General features: G+C 47.2%; 1 long non-coding RNA gene across 1 annotated transcript; it reads left to right on the forward strand.

The window, feature by feature from the left end:
• The first annotated feature begins 15,064 nt into the window (after positions 1 to 15,064).
• On the forward strand, positions 15,065 to 16,618 carry LOC140616172 (uncharacterized). The gene is made up of 2 exons (XR_012016703.1): positions 15,065 to 15,276; positions 16,206 to 16,618. It is a non-coding gene; the product is annotated as an uncharacterized lncRNA (long non-coding RNA).
• Positions 16,619 to 24,207: the final 7,589 nt, after the last annotated feature.

A 24,207-nucleotide genomic window follows, 5' to 3' on the forward strand; every position in this document is an offset into this window, starting at 1 on the left:
GGAGAGTGAAGACCCCCAGAAACAACAGGGTGACTTCCAGGGGCTACAGAGGCTGGGTGCCTGAAAGCAGCTCTGCTCTACCTCTACCACCACCAAGCAGGGCAGGGGGTGGCCCCTTTAGTATCCTTACAAAGGAAGATCTGGGTGGCAGTTAAGTTGGATAGGACAGAAAGGCTAAAAGGTTGAGATGGTCTGTACTTCATGCAAGTTTGAGAAAATCTGAATCATCTCTCAAATGTGGGGGACAGGTATGCAGATGGTGACTAAGGGTCCCTGGTGGTTGGGGATGGTCAAACCTGTAGAGCCACATGGGAATGCGATCTCAGGGCTGAAAAGAACATCTGATTTTGCCACAGAAATGGAAAATCCTAATTTTATGTGAAGTCTTCCAATTTTCAACAAAATGTTCGAGACTCATTTAATTACAAACAATATTCCATGCTGGCCAGACAAATCTATCTACTGACCGGATGTGGTCCTCAGGCTGGCGTTCAGCGATGTCTAGGAGACAATGACTCTGCAAGGAGCAAGCAGAGCTCAGTCAGACACGAGCCCTCTGGTGGACAGCCTCACAGGCCCAGGCTGGAGGCCCTTGGAGGCAGAATTGTCTGGGACACAGGCCGAGGTCTCAGGCCGTGGGGGGTGGGGGCAGCCTTAGCCTTGGGTCAGCCCACGCTGGCCTAGGGAGCATCCTTGGCTAGGAGCATGCATTTATTCTTCCATCAAATATCTGCTGACTCTCGGCCACTCACCTGGCACTGGGATATGGTAGTGTATTTACTTTCTGGGGCTGTCATAACAAATCACCACAGACTTGGTGGCTAAGACAGCTGAAATGTATTCTCACCATTCTGAAGACCAGAAGTCAGAAACCAGTATCACTGGGCTGGAATCCAGGTGTGGCGGGGCTGTGCTCCCTCGGGGGACTCCGGGGAGTGAATCTGTTCGCCTCTTCCAGTTGCTGGTGGCTGCTGACATTCTAACTTGTGGCCCTGTCACTCCCATGCTTGCCTTGGTGGTCACATAGCACTTTCTATCTCTTAGAAGGATTCTTGAGATTTGGTTTGAGACTCACTTGGATAATGCAGGATGATCTCCCCATCTTCAGATCTTTAGTCATACCTGCAAAGAATCTTTTACCTTATAAGGTAGCATTTATAGGTTCCAGGGATTAGGATTTACTATTGTTAGGGGACAGAGATTATTCAGCCTGTTACAGGGAGTAAAGAAGAAAACAGTGAGTACCTGCCTTGTAGACCCTACTTTCTAGGGCAGGAGGCAGGAAAAAGCCAACAGCCCAATAAATACATAAAATAATGTCACATTATGCAAGTAGGAAGAAGAACAATCAAGCACCGTTAGGTGCCCTCAAACCTCAGGGGTGCTCCAGGGCACAAGAAGGGAGTTTTGCCCCATAGAGCCTGCCCTGGCCTCCCTCCAGCCAATCAGGCAGACGCACAGTGTCCCCGCGCTGCACCCCTGTGTTTGTTAGTTCACACCTGTTGCAAGTGTTTGCTGGTGAATGAAGTGAATGAGAATGTCATCTGGTGGGGATCGAGAGCATAATAGGGACAAGACCTTTCCAGATGTGTGACACAGTCTGTCTGGTTACTGCCAGGCTCCTGTGGGGCTTACCTTGGTGGATGAGAACAGACTTCTTGGAGCACACACTTCCTTTCTAAGTTCCAAGCCCCATTGGGGAGATTTTCTGGGCTCCCAGGGGCCTACATCACAGCTCCAAACCTGCCTATCACAGGGAAGGTACCAAGGGAGGCATAATGGCAGTGACATCCACTTAGGGAGAAATCCTCATGGGAGGGCCTGGCAGCCACCATGCAAACCCCCCAGAACATTGGCCTGCGCATTTGGGTATCTGACCTGGTAGAGCCATTTAACTGGTGAGCCTTGCCTTGGAAACACATCTTGGAAGGTCCTGCCGAGAAGGGACCAGAACGGGGAGTCTCAGATGCCTCGAGGTCACACGATGCATTTCAACATGTGCTTTCTCCTGTTCCACTTGATTTCCCCTGACAGACACACACCCTGCTTGGAGTCTGAATTTAAATGCAATTTGTAGACAAAACCCCCACATCACCCCCTCTTCCCCTACCTCCACTCTCTGTCACCCCAACATCTCTCCTCCTGGAAGGAGAAACTCTGAGAAACTCTGGAAGGGAGCCTGGTCTACCCATCTCCCATAGCAGCAGGAGCTGAGACCTCTCCTTCCTGCCACGTGGTGAAACATTTCTTCATGGAGCAATGCTGGGGCAGGTCTACTGAAGCCAGGGAAAGCCCTAGGCCCCAAGGCACCTGGAGAGCAGGGAATCTGACTCAGAACATTTGGGACCTGGTTGCTGGGAAGCATCTGGGCATAGTGGCTTCAGAAAGAGTGGGCACAGCGTGACTCTGCTTACTTACCCGACCTTGACCAAGAGTCCTTGCAGGGACTCTTGAAAAATAAGCATAAGGCCACCTCTCTTACCTGGTTGTTAGGAAAATTAGATCTAATTTAAGCCTAGCCCCTAACACATACCAGGCACTAATTAAATGGGAGAATATCGTTATGGTTAATACGATATAACCTTGAGAAAGTAATTTCATCTCTCCAGAATTGGCTTCCTCGGCTCTGGGCCGAGGCATTATCACATGAGGCATTATCAGGTTCTTCCATTTTGTTGTCTTTAAAACGGGAATGGTCAGAGCTCGTTCTCCATCAGTTGTTGTGGGGGTGACACAAGTCAGTTGGGCACAGGGCCCAGCATGTCCACATTTCTGGAACTGGTGCTACTCCGCTCACCCGCACACCGGGACATGCCATCCCTCCACATCTTCCCAGGGAATAGCAGTGGAACAAGAATTGGAGCCCAAGCAAAGGAAATGGTTTGCAGGAAGCCCAGCCCAACCCAACTCTCCTCAGCACTCAGCCCCAAGCCTGGGGTCACAGGGGCCACAGGGCCCCAACCCCTGGCAGCCACCTCACAGGCCCACTCCTGCTCAAGCAGTCCTGCTATTTGTTAGACTCGGGCTGGGCATAGGACACATGCGCAGTGATGAGATATTCTTCCCCCATTTCAAAGACGAGCAAACTGATGCCTACGGAAGTTCAGTAAGGTGCCTAGGCCACATGGTAAATCAGTGATGAGTGGGAAACTGGAGTGCTGGTGTCCTGAGACTTCTGGGTCCCACAGTATGAGAGCCGCAGCATCACCTAAGGAGGGGGCATTAAACCATCCCCTACCCCAGGCCAAGAATGTGCAGGTTGCTGGTGAGTCTCTTCTCAGTGCACAGCCAGGACCACCCAGTGGTGATGACACACAGGAGCCTGGAGGCACAGGTGAGGGTCCTGATGACACAGTGATCTGTGTAGACCACACACAGAGGAGGGAGTGCCTGGACTCTACTGACCCTGCCAGGTCTCCAGGGCTTCAAATAGCCAGGAACCTGGAGACAAGAATCTGGCCCAAAGCAGAGCAATCCATGAGGAGCTGCTGACCCCAAACTGTCTCCAGAGATTCAAGAAATTGAATTGCTTCAGTGGCACACTTGGGTGGCAGAGTGATTGAGTGTCTGCCTTCAGCTCAGGTTGTGATCCTGGGGTCCTGCGATCGTGTCCCGTACAGGGTTCCCCGCAGGGAGTCTGTTTCTCCCTTTGCCTGTGTCTCTGCCTCTCTCTATGTCTCTCATGAATAAATGAATAAAATCCTAAAAAAAAAAAAAAAAGAAAGAAAGGATTGAGTTTCTTCAAGAAATCCGGGACCTCTGATCTATCCTGGACTGGCCTGGCTTAGGGAGTTAAGTTTCCTCCCCTCTTGAGGTCCATAGCCCACAGAAGGCACTGGTCCCAGGCGACCTCTGGCCCCTCCTGCTCTCCCCTTTTCTCCAAGCATCACCTGGAAAGGGCTGGTCAGAAAAATGCTTGATGATTTGTGGGAGCATCCACGGGTGCTTCAATGCAATCTCTGCCTGCCCTCCGTTAGTCACTCCCTCCAGTCGGACTCCCCACAGCCTGGCCTCCATGGCTGTGGCTCTGTCATGTGATAGGAGACGATAACACTGTGCAAAGGTCACTTCAGCAATGACCTTGAGGGTTCAGGCCAAGGACAGGCTTTAGGGCCACAAGATGCAGGGTGCCCAGGTCATGGAATGTACTCACAGGCTCAACTGTTGTTCCAAAGTCTCCCCCTAACCAGGCTTATTTCCAGTCTTGCACCTCTCAAGTCATGCTGCAATGTGGACACATGTGTGAACATGGTGTGTTATTTGATTCATGAACATGTTGCTCTGTGTCTCCAAGCCCCTGTCCATTTTCCCCTGGGAACCACAACTAGGCTACTTCCCTGTCCCTCCTGCCATTTGGAACATGTTGACTTGTGACCAATGGAATGTGGGAGGTAGTAATGTGAGCACCTTGGGGCTGCCCAGGAAAAATGCCTGCAAATCCTCTCTGTTCTCTTTCTCTACCAGTGAGGGAAGAGAGAAGGCTTGAAGGACTAGAAAGGGCGGTGGACAGGATGGAAGGCTCCCAGGTCCAGAAGCAGCCACTGGCAAAGAGCCACCGAGGAGGGCCTTCCAGCCAGGAACCCCCATGTTGGATCCCTGCCTTAGTGAGAGGAAACTTCCAGAGCTTCAGGCCAGGGACAGCCCACAGTGGAGAGGCAGGCCAAATCCAGCCCACTGCCTGCTTTTCTATGGCCTGTGAGCTCCACGTAGTTTTCACATTTGTAAAAACGATTTAAAGAGTAGAATTGTGTGGGACACCTGGGTGGCTCAGTTAGGCTCAGGTTGTGATCCCAGGATCCTGGGATCAAGTCCCACATTGGGTTCTCCACAGGCAGCCTGCTTCTCCCTCTGCCTATGTCTCTGCCTCTCTCTGTGTCTCTCTTGAATAAATAAACAAAATCTTTAAAAAAATAAAATAAAATTGTGTGACCCAGGAAAATGACATGAAATTCAAATTTCAGTGTCCATAAATAAAGTTTGATTGGAGCACAGCCATGCCAATCATTCACATATCATCTGTGACCTCTTTCACAAGGACACAGATAAGGAGTTGCAACAGAGACTATATGGCCTGCAAAACCTAAAATATTTACTATCCAGTCTATAGAAATGGTTTGTCAACTCCTGCTTTCCCTACTAGGATCTGGGGGCTGTTTGTTACAAAAGTTAGCTTTTCCTGGCTGATACAACTAAAAGGACATTTCTAAAGAGATAGAATGAATCCTTTGAAGATGAGGTAAAAGGTAAAATTGGCTTTTGGAGGATTATGCTAATCTACACCCCCATGTAGGTTTATGAGTAGGACCATTTCCTACTCCCTTGGCAACCCTGGGTATGTGATGCACCCTTACTTGTAAAATCAGGGTAAGAGTCCCACCCTCCTAAGATTGTGGTAGCACTGATGTGAAATAATCTATGTATATGGCCTGTAATTGAGAGAGTAGGTATCTACCTTTGGGTAGATGCTGTCACATAGCCCTGTGACAGAGTGCCAGAACTCCTGTACGTTTCTCCATTCTCTAGGTTTCCATAGCTCCTCCGGACTCTGCTGTAAGTACAATGCAATCAGATGGCATGATATTGTGGCTTCTTTTTTTTATTTTTAAGATTTTATTTATTCATGAGAGACACAGAGAAAGGCAGAGACATAGGCAGAGGAAAAAGAGAATTCCCTGTGGGGACCCCGATGTGGGGACTCAATCCTAGGACCTCCGGACCACAACCTGAGCCAAAGGCAGATGCTCAACCACTGAGACCCAGGTGCCCTGGTATTGTGACTTCTAATTTGAAATATATATTTGGTCTTCCACTCTGTTTCTGATGCAGAGCTCCTAAAACCGTTGGTATTTCCTGAAATGAGAGGAGTAAAGCTGTCTCTTGTTATGTTAACTGGGTGACTTTTAGATGCCATCTAAAGGGGGAGGGGACTGGTTGCCTGAAGAACCAGCCATGTGATTAGTGTTGAAATTTTCAGTCTCATCCCCCAATCTGGGGAGAAGGAAAAGGAACTGGAGGTCCAATCAGTTACCAATGGCCAATGATTTAATCAGTCATGGTCATGAAATGAAGCCTCCATAAAAGCCCAAAGGGATGGGATTCAGAGTTTCTGAGTTGGTGAATATATGGAGATTTGGGGAAATCGGCCCACCTCAGAAGGCATGGAAGCTCACACCCTTTCCCCATACCTTGCCCTAAGCATCTCTCTTCTATCTGGCTGTTCCTGAGTTACATTCTTTTATAATCAACCAGTGAACTAGTAAGTAAAATGTTTCTCTGAGTTTTGTGAGCCACTCTAGCAAGTTAAGAGAACCCAAGAAGGGGGTCATGGGAACCTCTGACAGTTGATCCGAAGCCCAGGTGATAATATGGGCTTATGACTGGCATCTGAAGTCTATGTGTGTGTGGCAGGACAGTCTTGTAGGACTGAACCCTTAACCTATGGGATCTGATGCTATCTCTAGGTAGATAGTGTCAGAATTGCACTGAATTGTAGGATACTCAGCTGGTGTCAGAATTGCTTGATAAATGTGAGACTCCATCCCCCAACACACACTCAAGTGGAAATTGGGTCCAGAATCATTTGGGGTTAGTCAGGGGGAGCCTGAGCACTTCTGCAGTGGGGAACTCTACTGGCAATAGATCAGTCCTCAACACCAGTAGAGTGAGGACACCCAACTCCAAATTGGCAGATCCCTACAGAAAACCAAGAGCCTACTGTCTCCTTTGAAAATTCCTACTGATGAGAGGGCCAAGGAATATTCAAGAAGATGGGGAGGCAATGGTTAGACCACCTGAACTCTATCTAGCAGATGAGCTGGTGAGAATGGAAGGAAGGAAAATACTTTTGGAAGTGGTTAAATGTACAACTCAGAGACACAGATGGAAATTCTATCTTGCAACATCCAAGGTCTATCAGGAAAGTACCCAGAAGAAAGGAGAGAGAAGGTGGCAGAGATGTGATGTAGACAGCTCCTAGTATCCATGACAGCCAAGTATTAAATACTTAGTAACTTTGGAAGCCTGTTGATAAACTCTTGAATATCTAAACTCTGCAATGGAAGAAGTATTTGTACCACAGAAATCGGCAGAAGCTACAGATCAAGACTTTGTGATTATTTATTGGAGATCTAATTTACCAATACACTGCTGAGTAGAGGGACTACAGGAATGAAGAGTCTGGAATGAAGACAGTGTCCCAGCAGGAAAAGAGTCTCCATTCAGAGGGGAAAGAGAAGCAAAAAAGGAGTCAAATAGCCTTAGGAGAAGGATATTTTTCCTTTAGGGAAATCTTTCAGCAAAAGCTCAATGGTTAGGTAATTTGCCCAAAGTCACACAGCTAGTAAGTGCTAGAGTTGGAATCTGAAATCAAGTGTTTCTGGTTATGACAGTTTTTTTTTCTATGCCACCAATAATAGATGAATAATTGATTAAAATAGAATTACCTGTTTTAAAGAGTCTTTATAGGGCCAGTTCTAGAGGATATTTTAAAAAATTCACAATCTAGGAGTTAGAATCACAATTTGCTTTTAGCTTGATTTTCAATGGCTTTATTTTCACAAACCAAATTCACCCTCAGTGGACCCAAACTTGCCATCGTCAGAGGTTTTCTACATGACTGATTATCCATATATAGTCCTAGAAGCCAATGCCAACAATGTGTTTTGAGACTGCTTTGGTGTTGTCCCTTGAGTCATGCCTAACCTCTCAAGGAAGCCAACTTTAGAGGCAAAAATCTGGAAATGGTCACTACATCCAGGAACAGGGTGGTGACTTTGAAGCGGATGACTGACATTGAGAGTCTAAGTCCTGCTGGCTGTCTCATCACACCCCTTGGGGAACCCTTGGCAGGTGTCTCCAATGGGGGCAGGGAGGTGGGGAGGTTGGAAACTTACTAGACTTCTACTTGCATTTCTTTTTGCAGGGATAGCTACATGTGCAGACAAGAATTATTAGGATGACTTACCTGGATTTAACTAGTCAAGATAAATTAAAAATCTTCTTGACTTTCAGAAGTACTTTTGAATTTTATAGTAAAGTCTTGGTGCTTTGTCTGCAATTAGGATTCAAAAATCAAAACCCAGTAGTTGGAAGTGATGATTCATTCAAACAGCACATTCATGGATTTTGAAATAGAACATGGATCTCTCCACTTACATAAAATTCATTTTGTTTTCTTTTCAGAATTAAGAGTCACCAGGCACTTTAGGAGTGAATGTCAGCTAATCCTGGGCTGTGCTCAGGGTTTTGTTTAGGTCAATGTGAGGAGTGGGACAACCCTTGACATTAGCATTGCTCCTTATTCTCTGCATTCATCAATGCTACACCTGGCTTGACTCTTGACTGCAAATGGGTCTCCCCACTTAGCCAGGGCCTTTCTTCTGCAAGGTTTATGAGGGCCAATTAGCTCTTCATAGGAGTATTGCAAAAATACCCACAAAGTAAATTCAAGAGACACCTTCCTTTAAATGGACAATGTTCTACCAACAAGCTATAACATATCCAGAGCAATGATGTTAAATTTTCAGTCTTCGGGACATAGCTTGCGGCCCTCCTTCTTTTCCACAGCTGTCTCTGGAGGCATCTTTGCCACTCAGACATGTGACAGGCAGAAGAGCTGCAAAGTAGTGGGGCACTATGCCATATGTGAAGGAGATAACTGGTCTGGAATTACCCACTTTCTGTGTCTAATCTAATCTGGATAGTTGTGAGGCTTTCCAGAATACTATTTACATATTGAAACACTCTCAATAACTTGTAGATACTCATCTCTTCTGGAAGGTTCATGAGTAATTTGTCTCAGTATCTCTATGTAACTGAGACAGAAAACTTGGCTCTACCCATGAAAGGATTAGTCACCTATATAAATAAGGATAGAAACAGCTTGAGGAAATAGATTCTATGAGACTCAAAACAAGATCACTGAAACATACATCACTGAGACACATCACGCCACACATGGCACATACCACCTGTCACTGCATCCACCCACCAGTCCACCTCCACCAGCAATATCAACAATGAACAATGGAGAAGAATGTGCACAGTGTGGTGCCATTGACAAGATATCATTGATGTGCCCTACTTCCAGCTAACCAGTGTGGTGTCACTCCTGGATTCATTCATTTGAAATTCATTCATTCCTTAATCTGACCTGACTTCCCATTTCCTCCCCACCCCAAACCCTTCACCAGGCTCTCTGGAAATTTCCACCTCCTCACTTGTTCTCTAAACTTTTCCTTAACTTTTTGCCTTAACTGGAATGGGGCTGCCCCTCCTCAGAGGACTATAGTTTCCCTGCTGCCTTTAGGGGAGTGGAAGGAGGCAACTGTAAGAGAAAGGTGGGGGAAGATCAGAAGGCAAGAAGCTTCCACTGCTGCTTCCATACCACTTTCTTTTCCTTCCTACTCTACTGGCTTCCTGTTCTTGCTGCTGTCATCCATCAATCCACCTGGTTGAAGCCCCAATCTTAAATGAACTCAACAGTTTGCCTTCTCCACATATTTTTCATTGCCACAGAAAGTCTGTCAACTAATTGGAGAAATTCCATCTCAGTCCTATTTGGACAAGCCTCAGAGGTACTCAACACCACTCAGCACCCAGACTCCTTCCCTTGGGGTTGATTTTTGGGCTACCCTTTGAGATGATTTCATGCTCTTTCCAACCCCACACCCCATTTTCAGGGGTGCATTGCCTCATATTTCCTGTGTGAAAAACTGAAGCCATTAGAGAGAGGCTATCCCTCAACTTCCCACCACTCCATAACAATGTGCACCTGCATAGTTCCCATCTCCTGGTCCTCTCCCATTCCCCTCCTCACCCTTGCATGGCATCTTTCTTCTCCACCCTCTTCCTCACTGTTGCCTTCCATCTCACCACTGGATTTTTCCCTGCAGCATACAAACATACTCTGGCATCCTCTGACCTGAAAGAATACTTTCCCAGGATTCTGAGACCCTTCGTGTCATCTCTCTGGTTTCTTCCACAGCAGAACACCTCCAAATGCTGTCTCTACTCTCTGTCTCCGTGTCCACACCCCTGCAATCTATACCTCTTCAACTCTCTCCAATCTGACTATTGTCCCCTCGTCTCACTGAGCCTGCTCTTAGCAGGGCCACCAATATATCTCCTTGTGAAAAAGAGTCCAATAGACACTTCCTTCTCTCCTTAGCAGTGCTCACATTTGTCCATTCCCTACTAATTGAAACACACTCCTCTTTCAATTTCTTGGGCCTCTCCCCAACCTGATTTCCTCCTGCTACATTTCCCACCCATGTTTCCTGGCTTTTCCTTCACTGACCAATACTCAATATGACAGCCCAGGCGTGGTGCTGGGACATCTTCTCCATCTGCACGCTCTTCCTACATGATCACATCTGGTCTCATGGCTTTAAATACCTTCTATATGCTGAAGACTCCAAGAAGACCTCTCTAGCCCTTGCCCCTGATCCTCATGTTCTTATATCTGGGTGCCTCCTTGGAATTTCCTCTTGGGTGTCTAGGAGGCATCTCAAATGGAGTGATGGCCAATATGGAGCTGCTAATGCCCTCTTCCCTCTGTGAAAACAAATAAACAAAAAGCAAAACAAATAAGCACATTTATTTTCTTGCCTTCTATAATTCATCTCATACCTGAGTGTTCAGAGGTGCCTGCAGCCAAGAAGACAGCCCTGAATACTCAGCCCAGTAGCCTGAGTCACACTGTTCTCAAGCCATTATGCCCTTTGACAGTTTTACTGTCATCCAAGACTTCAACATCTCTGGGCTGGCCTCTGGTTACCATCCACTGCTATGCAGAACTGGTATCCTTGCCTGCCCTGAAACCCTCCACTTTTCTCTGTTACTAGCACCCCCATTTCCCTATGGGGGAGCTCACCTCTCCTCCAAACTCAGTGTGCCTGTCTCACCTTAGGGTAACTCTAGTCCCTGGTTCCCTGTCAATGGGCAGGTGACCAAAGTATGATCAATCAATCTATTCCATTTCCTTGGAAGCATGGCCCAGGCTGGGCAAAAAGACCAAATTCCAGAACTTTGGAGTTACTGAAAAATAAAGCTGCCCAGTTAAAAGAGTGCTGATAACTTTTGAACCCCTGGAACCAGGCAGGCCCCAAGTTACTTCTAAATCTGTCAGTTATGGCAGCCAGTAAATGCTCCAGTTTTATTTTTACTTAAGTCAGTTTGAGTTGGGATGATTTTATTCACAACCCAAAGAGCTCTAATTATTGCACCAATTCATTCATTTACTCACGTAAATGTGTATATATGTATATACATACATACTAGGTACTAGGCATTAATCAATTTACTAGTGACTTGTCTACATCATGTCACCGAAACCACAAATGCTCCCCTCTCCCCAACCCATTGCCAATGGGATCAAGCTTGGTATTTATAATCCATAATTGGGCCCCATATGATCTCATTTCTCAAGACTCTCCTTAAATGAGCCCACCACACCAATGAGACCAATTATAATCCCCTTAAAAAGCTGTATTTATTCCACTTTCAACCTTTTCTTGGCACTGTCTCTATGTGATACATCTTTAAGATCCATCTCCCAGTCATGGCCCCCCTGAGGAGTTGTCCATATGACTGGCTCAGGCACTGGATCCTTTAGCAGCAGCTCCAGGGCCACATCATCTGCTGGAGACTAGCCTCCCTGCCTATGTGTCTGATCTCCTAAAGACCAACATGAAGGCTGGGTCGGGGTTTCCTGCTCCTTTCAGGTTCTTAAGAGCCTGAGACAGAGCTAGATATGCTCACCAATGACAAGAACTGACACTTCTACAGTGTCTAGTATTTGCCAGACCCAGTTCTATGCTAATTCTTCTAATGCCCACAAAAACCAACAGGTGAGAAGTTGAAGCGCCCCAGAGCTTACCCAGTGTCACATAGCCAATAGGTGATGGAGCCAGAATAAGAACTTAGAACTCTCCCAATTCACACTGGGATTTCATGGGCAGGAGATTAACACCTCTTCAGTGAGAAGAGGCAGAGGAGACTTGCAAGGATCATGCATTTCTGAAGCTATCTTTTCCCACCCAGAACCTCTCCCACCATCTATGGTGAAGGACCAGCTTGAACCCACACATATATGTCTGAGTGGTTCAAGAAGACAAGTCTATAGATTACTTGTTTGGCCCTTGCAGCAATGCTTTAAAATTTCTTACTCTCAACATCTGTACTTATAGCCTTGCAGAGAGTAACAAACAGTGGCCCGGGCATCAAGCAGCAAATTGGACCAACTACTTTCCCAGGGAGCATGGTGCCTTTCTCTCCAACCTGTCTTTCTCAACTCTTCCTATCTGATGCTAGCGTCCACAGCTAGTGTCCACATGCCTGGAGAAATGAGCTGGGAATCAGGGATCCAGCCCAGAGGAGACACCAGACTGACTGGAAGCTTGGCAGGGGCACTACTGAGACAGCAATGGGAAAGTAACACCCCTGCTCCTCAGCCTCCTGCTCCCAGAGCCAGTGGCCATTGGCCAGGTCAGCTCTGTCACTGACCAGCAGGAAAACATAGATTCAGTGCCAAGGGCCACTAGGTCTCCTCAGAAGGACTAATCAGACCACTTGAAGACAGAGGTCAGGCTGATGGACCTGAACCAGAGGTTAATGGCCTCTGTCCAGTAAATGTTCCAAGTTTGATTAATTCTTTCAGCAAATGTTTATTGATTGCCAGGCCCTGCGCCAGCACTCGAGATAGAACCAGGCCATGTTTCCTGTTAACTGGAGACAGACGCCTGAACAACAGCTCACAGGGGCAGTAGAGAGTGAATGGACAGGGAAGAAGAGGGCAGGCTAAGAACCTGGTGGCCTCTCTTCCACACTGCACCACTAGAAGCTGTGGGAGAACTGCCTTTGCCCCTGCCTTGCCCAACCCATTTCTTGCATCAGGACAGAACATCCTTTCAGATGCCCCTGGGTGAACAAGCAAAGGAAAGCCTGGGGGTCAGCACAGTGTCCAGCACCTGAGGAATTAGAATTGAACCAAGGGGCAGCACCAGCACGGAAGCCCGCTCCCCACTAAATGTCCTCTTCCTGCCCCCCTTCCACACACCGTTGTTTCTTGTAGCAGGAATCTTGATGCTGTGAGCTAAGATCTGTCACTTCCCCAGCAGACAGGGGGAGGCTGTGAGGAGAACCAAGTTCCTTCTTGAGCCTGAGAGGCAGCATGACAGGATAGAGAAGGTGGTCTTTACCTCAGAAAGATCTGGGTTCAAATCCTGACCTGGCCACTTCAGAAGGATGATGTAAAGGGGTTGAGAGCTTAGATGCTGAGCCAGACTGCTTGAGGCCAAATATCAGCAGTGCCAAGTACTGGCTGTGTCATGTTATGTCACTTACCATTTTTGTACCTCAATTTCCTCACTCATAAAGTGGGGATCACTGCTACAGGGGGTTGTCAGGGGAACTGGGTGAGTGAATTCCCACAAAGAGAGCTTAACAGTGCTTAAAACAGATCTGAACTAACAGCGAGCACTTAGTTATTTCTAGTTAGTTATAGGTTAGTTATTGCTAGCTACGGTTATTATTCCTACTCACAGGGTTACTTAAAGAATTAAATAGTCGAATCACTGAAAAATGTTGAGTAGGTGCCTGACAAATACTAGTGTCCTTTCTTCCACATTTTTCTGGTAAGATGAAGAACACATGGGAGGCAGAATCTGCCAGCCTCACCATCCTAACAGATACAGGTTTACTGTAAAGGGACTGTCCCAGGGACTATTCCTGCTGTCCCTCGGATGAACACTCCCCAACTCCTCTAAAGAAGTGTGACATTCTTGAGAAAATAGCCATTCAAGTTCATCTTCATGTTTATGCGTGATTTTCTTAAAGGTATTTAAAAAAATAAGATTTTATTTATGTATTCACGAGAGACACATAGAGAGAGACAGAAACACAGGCAGAGGGAGAAGCAGGCCTCCTGCGGGGAGCCCAATGCGGAACTCAATCCCAGGACTCTGGGATCACCACCTGAACTGAAGGCAGACGCTCAACTACTGAGCCACCCAGGCGCTCCTAAAGGTAGATTGTTAATGAAAATAGCAGGAAGGCAGAGACGTGGAAGAAGCTGATGGCAGACTTCAACCGATCACAGGCAGGCTCAGAGGAGCACCAAGGAGGATCCCCAGGACACCCTTGCCCTTGACCCTGGGGTAGATACCAAAGCTCCCTCTCCCTAGAACAGAATCTTCACCTTTAGCAGGAAAGAAAACCAAGTGCTGCCGGGAGAAGGCAAGGCTTAAAAATGCTTATTTCTCCTAGAACGCGAGCTTTCTTGCTGCTTTTTCTTGGGCATTTTTGTGATGGAAGGAAGAAAACCGTCAAGGGTCCCAGAGCTGACGTCTCAAGTCTAGAGGTGACTGGAAGGAGGTGATAAGGTTTGGGGGAGGACCCCCGGGCACCATTTTCCACTGGAAATTGTCACCCTAAACTCTGACTAAGGGACTTGAGAAGGGGGCTGGCTCTGCACCAAGTGCCCCCAGAGCCCTCCTCCCTGTGGCCATCGTGGTGCCCACCCCCTGCCCATTACTGGGGTGAAGGAAGCCCCACTAAGGGCCTTTCTCCACATAGCCCCTGAAGCCCTGGAGTAGCCCCCACATGTGATCCCAGGATGGCTGGGTTGGACCTGGCTTTAAACCCTTGTTCCTGAATCCAGACCGGTGTCCACTTGTGCTGACTGGACCTTCCATCCAATTGTCTCATGCCAGCCCTCCCCCACTCTGCCCTGCATGACTTGGGACTGACATCACCATCTGAATGGTGGCCCCCTCCTCGACTTGGGCCTCCCCATGGGATCCGGTCCCCCCCTACCCTCTGTTTCTGACCCCTGGCATCTATCTGCCTTGCTAGCTGGCAAAGTCCTGTCATACCTGAGCTGAGGGCACCGACAGACATCTCTGGGCTGGGCTAGCTGAGATGAGACCAGGAGAGCCCAGGGCAGAAGCCAGCTGGCAAGGCAGGAAGCATGTGATAAGGTCTCCCTGGAATAGCTGTGTGGCAGGTGAGTCACTCTTGAGGAATCCTCTAGCTTATAAATAGGCCTGGCTAGCAATGATGGGAAGGAGAACAACAAGGGACCATTGTCCTTCCCGATAGGCTGTTACTAACCCGTGAATAATCCCTTTGAGGAATGAGACTCTACAGACAGCTCCTGAGCCCCCTTCTGCGCCAGACTCCAGCATTGTGAAGGCACTAGGTGCCCGGGAGCGTGCTGGGGCTGTAAATACACGTCTATACTAGAGCATTTAATGAGTCAGCACACCAACCGGCAAGGTAAGTATGCTTATCCTGATTTAGTGATGGATCAACAGGTTGGAGGGGTTTCCTTCCCAGGCCCACAGCTGAGTCACTATTAGAACCCAGGACTGTCTACAGTGAGGCCTCTGCTCTTCAGCCTGACTATGGGGTTCCCAGGAGCCTCAAAATGACTAAGTTGTGTCCTCTGACTTCCAGGGCTAACTAACAGTCCCGCCAGCCAAAGACTCCACTGAAACTTGAGTTTAGCTCTGGCTGTGGGAAATGCCACTCAAGGGGAGAAGTGGTTGAAATCCAGTTATGCAGGAATGAATCTATTAAGCTTTTTTCATCTTTATTTCCCTTAAAAAAAACATTAAATAAAAGCCAGAACTAGAAAAGTCTTCCAAAAGGGGCTAAGCAAAAGTCTGTTCTCAGCTACAAGGTCACCCAGAATCCATTTGCCAATGACGGCCAGGTCTCTATCCCTGCCAGAGTTCTGAAGAACATTCCAGCAATTCCGTGGCCCATACCACCATACTCACACTTGCTTGTCCCATACACCCTGGGATGGAGTGAGGCTGGGCCTGGCTAGGTGGACATCAGAGTCCTCAGGAGACCACGATCAGATTGAGACTCGACCTACTTCCGTGGGCCTCGGGCCGACATGCAGGACCAGGCACATTCCCAAGGTACCTGGGACCTCACCAGAGCCTGGAAAAGCTTCTTCCCGGCTAGCTGCAGACTCCTGGGTCTGCTGGGGACAGAGGCTGGGAAAATCATGTTTGTTCCCTCAGGCACGGCCGAAGCAGGCCAAGCCCCGTCTACACCAACAAGTTTAGAAGGGCACATTTTAGCTCTACTAATGCCAGCTAGGAGGGAGCTTGGTTTGCTTGTTTTTGTTTTTCGTTTTGTTTTGCTTTGCATAAACACCAAACAGCCATCTTTCTTTCCCTTCCCCAACACAGCCAGCACCATTGTGAAAGCTTTCAGAGGGGGATGCATTTCAGGGAAGAGACCAAGTCGGCCTGGGAGTCTGCAGGTCTGGAAAAGCGATTTCTAAACAGGCTGTCTGGGAAGATCCTTCCTACAGGAGGTCCTGAGTGGAGCTGGCAGCAGGCTGGATACAAGGGCTTTCGCCATAGACACCACTAGCAGGCCTTGCCTTTCCCCAATACCAGAAGATGACATAAGCCCTAAACTAGGCCACAAGGCTGCTTCCCATATTTATTGTCAAGTCCTGTGGTTTCCTTAAACCCCTGACATCTTACATACAAATTAGAACTGCTTTAGGTTAAAACTGGCTTTGACCTCAACATGTAAAAACCTCGATGAAATGTCTTGATTTCGATGCATATTTCAATGAAATATCTGTGTAATAGCATCTGTGTATCTGTCTGTATACCTGGGGGCTTGTTTCCTATGATGCCTCCCAGAACGTGTACCCAAACTTTCAAGTCAAATGCAAACCCACAATAAGGATATCCCCTACCCATTCTCAACCTTCCCTTCTGACACTGGCACCCAGTTACGATGAAATGTGGGCATGTTATCAAAGTTTGAAGAAGCCAAATAGGAACCAGGCATCCTGCTGGGGCCTCTGGCCTTCAGCTCCACTAGATTTGCCAAAGCATTTGTCCAAACAATCCAAGATGGTGGAGGCCACTGACACCATGCTGAGGTCCTTTGGGGCTTAGAGGAAAGGAATCTATGTGATCTGAGCACACGCCTTGTTGGTATGCAAATAAGACATCCATTTGCAGAGCCACTGTTCACTCCCGTGCCAAGCCTGGCTCCTTTAATCTGCCAACCAGAGTCTAGCCAAGGAATGGAGATGTAGGGCTGTTACTTCCAAATGGCACACAAATTCTTCCCCACCAATTGGCTGCCTCTGAGTAACTGAACCCAAAACACAGGCATAGTCCCTTAGATCCATGACAAGCAGGGCAGAACAAGGGAGGCCCATCCTGGTCCTGATGGATCTGGGTTTGACACTTTTGCCTATAAGAGCAGGACCTGCATTGGACCCTAAGTCTTACACTCAGGAGTTTTCTGGTAGATGTAGCACTCAAGAGTCATAGCTGCCCACCGGAACGTATCTAGGAGACTATGACCCAAGCCAGTCAACAACCAGTCCCCTTGTCTTCCTTTCTGCTTGCTTTTCCTGTGGTTCCATCCACTTCTGTGGCTGTCAACCCTTATCTGCATTTACAGCCCAGAGTCCCCTCCTGAGTTCCAGCTGGTAAACCAGCAATTCTTTGGGACATCCTGTGTCTGTTCTGTAGATCCCTCAAACTCACTGTCCATGATGAGCTATTTTCCCACATTCCATCCCTGCCCCAAATCTTTCTTCTTTCTACATTTTCTATCTTGCTAAAATTCATCTAGACGCAAGGGCAGAAATTTCTGCTTCTCCCACTTCCACCATGACCATCACCACCACCTCCAGCTTGACCACCACTTCCATGTCCACTTCTAACTGCACCAAAACTGCCACTTCCATCGTGCATGCATGCATAACCCTAAAGATTTACCCAGCAGTTCCAGCAATTCTTTCTCCTATATTTCTTGGAATCTTCCCCTTTATTGCTTCTACCCAAATGCTGCCTGAGTTGGGAAAAGTCTATATTAGTCTTGCTACAACCAGCTCTCCATTGTTCATCTCCTCCTCCCATATAGCTGCCTACATATAGCTGTTAGAGGAGCATTTCTAGTGTACTCAGTCCTGCAATGGCTCCCTACCACATGCTCCCAGACTTCCTCAAATGTTCCTTTAAAAAAAAGAAAGTTTCGATCAAATATGGGAAATACTGGATTAGAATGTTTAGTGCTTTTCTTTGTTGTAAGATTTATCAGCAGCATCTTTGAGATGAATAGGGTGGAGACACTTCAGGGTAAGAAAGCAGGTGTGATTTTCTGAATTTCTTTAATCACATAAGTTTTGCTGAAGTTTCTCAGGGCAGGGGAAACAAAACCAAGGCACCTGTTTTTTTTGGCTTTGGCTTCCTCTTTTCACAAATCCCTCCCTGCTGTTAGGTCTGAACAAAGGTCCTTTCTCTCCTTCACAACCTCCAAGGTCAACGTAACCACCTCCCCCCACACATTCGACCTTACACTCTTTCTGATATTATAATTGTCTTAATTTCTGATTTCCCCACTGTTCTAGGAGTTCCCCATGGGCAGGGAATAATGGGGATCCCCTGAGCCAGCGCGGCACCTGAGAAATGGTGGTGCCCAGTGTTTGTGGCAAACTGTGGAATGCTTACTGGTCTGGGCAAGAAAAGTTGAAGCAGACTAAATAGTGTCTTATGTGACTCACCCACCCTCTGCATCTCACTCCCTCTCTGTCTCCCACTCCTCAACCCACTGGCCCCTGGACCCTGCTTTAGCACCCCCACCAATATAGCTCTTCCTCATTTGGCCAGTGACTCAAATCACTAAGCTTACCCTGGTGTGTTGCAGTTTTTCAATGGTCTCAACCTCTGAGCAGGAGTCTACACAACTGCCCCTCTGTTTTCTTAAGCCTCTCACACACAGCCCCACTTGGCCACTCTGTCTTGGTCTCCTTTCTAGTCCAGCCTTGTCTACCCTTCCGGTCAGTGCTGGCATGGCTCCTCGTCAGGGTGGCCTGGCTCTCTTCTCCTGCCCTGGACTCTTCCTTAGTGGGTTCCCTTTGCAGCTGTTCCCGTGGCTTTTGCCAAGCTGCATCCTCTGGTAATTCCCTCCTGGTGTGCCTACCTCAGTCCTCTCCTCTGAGCTTCCAGTCTGATTCCACCAACTGCTTACTGGACAAATACACTTTGACATCTCACTGGGGCCTCAGATTCTGGAGAGCCAAACTATTAACCCTTGATCTGCTGGCTCAAAACTCATCTACCTCCATTTTTTCCCCCACATCCATGTGTGGATCCACCACCTTCCACGGTCAACCACCCACTCCCTCACCTCTCTAGCTTTGCCAACAGTTAATCTCCCAAATGTGTCTCTTTTTAGTCATTAAATTTTTTTTTTATTTTACTGTGATAACATTTAACATGGCATCCACCCTCTTAACAATTTTTTGAGTGCACAGTGCAGTATTGTTACCTAGAGGCACAATATCGTTCAGAAGACCTCTAGAAATTCTTTATCTTGTGTAATTGAGGCTTTATGCCTTTTGATTCCATCCCCCAGGTCTCCCTCCAGCCTCTGGTAGCCACCATTCTACTCTTTGCTTCTATGAGTTTGACAATTTCAAATACCTTGTATAAGTGAAATCATCAGATTTTCCTCTTCTGTGACTGGCTTGTTCTACTTAGCATGATGTCCTCAAGGTCATCCATGTTGTCACATATTGCAGGATTTCCTTCTTTCTTAAGGCTGAATAATAGTCCATGTATGCATAGACCATATCTTTGATCATTCCTCTACTGCTGGACCCTGGGGTTGTTTCCACAACTTCGCTATTGTGAATAGTGCTAGAATAAACTTGGGGATGCTACTATCTCTTCGAGATCCTGATATCAATCCTTTTGGGTATATGCCCAGAAGAAGGATGGTTGGATCATATGGTATTTTGAATTTTAACTTTGCAGGGAACTGCCATACTTGTTTTCTACAGTAGCCACAGTGAATAAGGGTTTCTATATCTCCACATCCTGGCCATCATTTTCTCTTTTTTCATCCTGACATGTATGAGGTGATATCTCATAGTGTTTTGGATTTGCATTTCTCTGATGATCCATGACACTGGGCATTCTTTTTTAGTTCCCCCTTTTTCTCTTGGCCCCCACCGCTGCCACCCAATCTAGACACCATCCTCTATTGCTCAGATTCTTACAGGAGCTTCCAGATGGGCCTCCCTTTGCCCATCTGCACCTTCACCCATGTTCTATACAAGCAGAAAGATCTTTCCAAATCCAAACCATTCTCTCAGTGAAACCAAACCCCTCCAATGAATTTCCTCCATGAACTCTTGGGATAAAGCCAACATCCCTAGTGTAGACTGTCCACCTCATCAGTATGTTCCCAGCTGCATCTCTGGCTTCCCACAGGTCAGCCACACCAGCTTTTGTGGTTCACTCTTCCCACCCTCCCCTTTCCTGTGTCACTTACCCAAATTCCTCCATCTAGCTCCCACAAGTCCTTTGGAGTTCAGTTCAAATATCACTTCATGACAAACACCTTACTCTGATCCTTCCATATACACATTCTTGTGACACCAGTGGTTCTTCATAGACTCACTGGGACAGTAATTAAATCCATTGCTCTCATTTTGTTCCCCTGGGCCTAGAAAGAGCTTGACACACAAGTGGATCCAGCCAACACTTCTTGAATTTAATGTCTGGTGAGCTTTGCTTATTCAAAGGCATCTTTTCTAACATTAAAAGCAAAGATTTTGAGGGGCACCTGGGTAGCTCAGCTGGTTAAACTCAACTCTTGGTTTCAACTCCGGTCATGATCTTGGGGTCCTGGGATCAAGCCCCACGTCAGGCTCTATACTCAGTGCAGAGTCTGCTCTAGATTTTTTTCTTTCTCTCTTTCTTTCTCTTTCTCTGACCCTCCCACCTCCCTGGGTCCCCATGTGCTCTCTTTTTTCTCAAATAAGAATAAATAAATAAATAAATAAATAAATAAATAAATAAATAAATAAATACAAAAAATTTGGAGTCAAATATGGCTCTACCTCTCACCAGCATTGAGACTTTGTGACTCAGTTTCCATACTGGTAAAAGAAGGATGACTGTACGTAGGGCCTGGGACAAAGAAGGAGCTCAGGGAATGTCAGCAGTCTTTCCTCTCAGCAGAGGAACAAAAACCTCTATTCTTCCTTCCTGAGGGTTCAGTGCTCTTAGACATCTCCCTCACATCACACAGAATGAAGACGGTATTAAGTAGTCTCCTAGGGAGACCATGACAGAGTAGCACAGACTCAGGGGGTTTGAGCCACAGAAATGTACTGCCTCACAGTTCTGGAGGCCAGAAGTCTGGATCAAGGTGCTGGCAGGGCTGGTTCCTTCTGAGGCCATGAGGGAGAATCTGCTCCAGGCCTCTCTCCTACCTGCTGGTGGTCTAAGGCATTCCTTGATTTACAAAAGCATTACCACCACCTCTGCCCTCATCTTCAGGACTGTGTGTGTGTGTGTGTGTGTGTGTGTGTGTGTGTCCAGATTTCCTACTTTAAAAAGTTATCAGTCTTATAAGATTAAGGCCCACCCTACTCTAGCATGATTTCATCTTAATTCCTTTCATCTGTAACAATCCTATCTCCAAATAAAGTTACATTCTAAAGTACTGAGGGGTTAAAACATCAACTTCAGCTTTGGAGGGATACAATTCAACCCATAAAGGAGCCTGTTCATGGGGTCTGTAGAAGAGCCCTCGACAGACTGACAGGGATTGGGTAGGGGTCACTGTGTTTGATGGCATGTGGACAGTCTAAGTAGCCAGTGTAATGAAGACCTCAGACCCTGCCTGGCCCAGGAAAATACTTTTTTAAAAAAAGTTTATTTATTTATTTGAGAGAGAGCTAGTGGGGCAAGGGAGAGAGAATCCTCAAGCAGACCCCCTGCAGAGCACAGATCCTTACGTGCAGCTCAATCCTAGGACTCTGAGACCATGACCTGAGCTGAAATGAAAAGTAGGACATTTAAACAACTGAGCCACCCAGGCACTTACCAGGAAAATACTTTTGAATGGAAGGAATTTCACTTCCTTCCAGAGCAGGCAGGAAGCCTCTCAGATCAGGCCTGTACTTGTTTTGCCTCCAACTTAATGACACCTATACTCCAGTGGTCTCTCTCCATCCTATGCATCCAACCTCTGCCTCCAGTGCCTCAGGAGAGCCCGAAACCCCATGTCTGATCATGCATTTGTTCAGATAGACATTGTCTGGCCTCCACCTGTCTGGTCATTTTCCCATGCCCCTCACTTTCTGCCTCAGCCACACCAATCCACTGTCTCATCTCAGACTATGCTGTACCATTCCTACTATGCCCTTCCCCATGCTGCTCCCTTGCTACAGGGCCTTCTTTCCCCCTTTCTCCGGCTGGAAACACTGCTACTGATACTGTGAAATGCAATGCCAACTCATCCTCTGTGAGTCGGCCCTGATCACCCCACTCATTCATCTCTCCTTCCAGAATAGGTTGGACACACACCCACTGTTGCATTTGTCACTCCATATTATGACTGTCTTCCTATTAGTCTCCCATAAACGTCCCAGAGGTTTCCAAACTCCAATGTGCACAAAATCATCAGACAGCATCATAAAAAGGCAGGTTGCCTTTCTCCATGCCCAAAATTCTGATTTGGGGGCCCAGGAATGTGCATTTTGACAAAAAAAACACAGCAAGTGGTCTTATTGCAGGTGGTCTTTGGGGCCTACATTGAGAACCACTGTGCCTGTGGGTTCCAGGCTGGGGAATCTTGTCTTATTCAAGGCTGTGTCCCCAGCTCCAGCTCAGCATCCATTACATAGAGTGACAAGAGACCTGGAATGGGAGCCTTGGCTCATGTCATGGCTACCCCCTTCCACAGCCAAGGGACTATGGCAAGTCCCTCAGCCCCCTGAGGCTGGGGCCTAGCTCCATCTGAAAAAGGGAGACCTCCAGGCATGGCTCACAGAGCTACGGGGAAAATCACAGAACATAAAAACCCCAGACACAGCTTTTGAACCTGATATACTATCAGTGAACACTGCCAAACCTATTGCAAGCCAGGCTTCTCATGGTTTTCCAGAAGTGTTGAGGCCTCTTTCTCCAGCCCATTCATGGGATATCTATTTGCAAACAGTCCTGGGAGGAAAAATCCCTTCCCTTCTTTGGAATTGATAGAGTTTAAAACCAGTCCTGAGTTTCCCCTAGGTCTCTTGCCAAGTTTTAGGAGGGTGGGTAATAATGCATAAAGATGAAGGCACCAACATTTCATGAGAAGACAAAAGGTAGGAGGTGTTACCAGCATACTGTGTGCCTCTGTGATGGGGATGGCCCCAGTGATAGGAACAGCAAAATCCTTGCGCCTTGATGTGCTGGCCAGCAGAAATGCAGGTAGCCAAGGGTCAGGGCCTGCCCAGAGTCCAGTTGGAATTGGCCTTGCTCCAACCTGTGGGCTCTTTCTCATCCATGCAGAATGTCATTCATTAATTCATTGATGCACATATATCTACTGAGTGCCTGCTACCTGCAGTAGCTATGCCAGCCCTGTGGATTCAGGGACAAGAGAAGCCTCTACACAAGAGGATTTATGATGATGGGGTTGGGGGGCAGATAAGCAAGCAGGAGTGAAGCAAGATGGTAATTGCTGGGCTAAAAGCAAATTACCAAGATAGTAATTGCTGGTCTAAAAGTTCTGGAATGACTTGAGAGAAATACTCCCAAGGTGGAGTCTTGCCTTTGCCTGTGAATTGGGATGGAAGAGGCCAATGCCACAGGAAGACGTCATTTCAGAGTCAAACTCCATTTTGGTGCCCCCTGTTGTCCCACATCTCTTGGTGCAGCCCAAGGTTAATGCAACCTGATCCATCAGTCCCCTGAGACCAGGAGCCTGCAGGAGGGGGGACTGGTCAGAAGGACTGAGCAGAGAGGGCAAAAGGAGTGCAGAGGACCCAATGTGCCAAGAATCTGAGATAGGGACCCTGCCATCCCTGACCCAGAGACTTAAGGCAGGTACCCTGGTCTGGAACTGATCTCTAGGACTGATTTCTTGTAGCACCCAACTAGTTCAGGGTACCTCTTCTTGGATTCCAGCAAGCCCTTTGTAATTTTATTTTAAGGAAGCATTTTATTTGAGCCAGATTTGTTCATTCATTCATTCATTCATTCAAAAGAGCATTTATCAGTCATCAACTAGATGCCAGGCATAATTCTATGTGCTTGGAATGTATCAGAGAATAAGTTTAACAAAGACCCTGTTTTCATGGAGCATGCATTCTAGAAAGAGGAAACAGACAGTAAGCAATAAGCACAACTAATAGGTCAATGATATAGTATG

The sequence above is a fragment of the Canis lupus genome, chromosome 2, assembly GCF_048164855.1.
Source record: "Canis lupus baileyi chromosome 2, mCanLup2.hap1, whole genome shotgun sequence".
Lineage (NCBI taxonomy): Eukaryota > Metazoa > Chordata > Mammalia > Carnivora > Canidae > Canis > Canis lupus.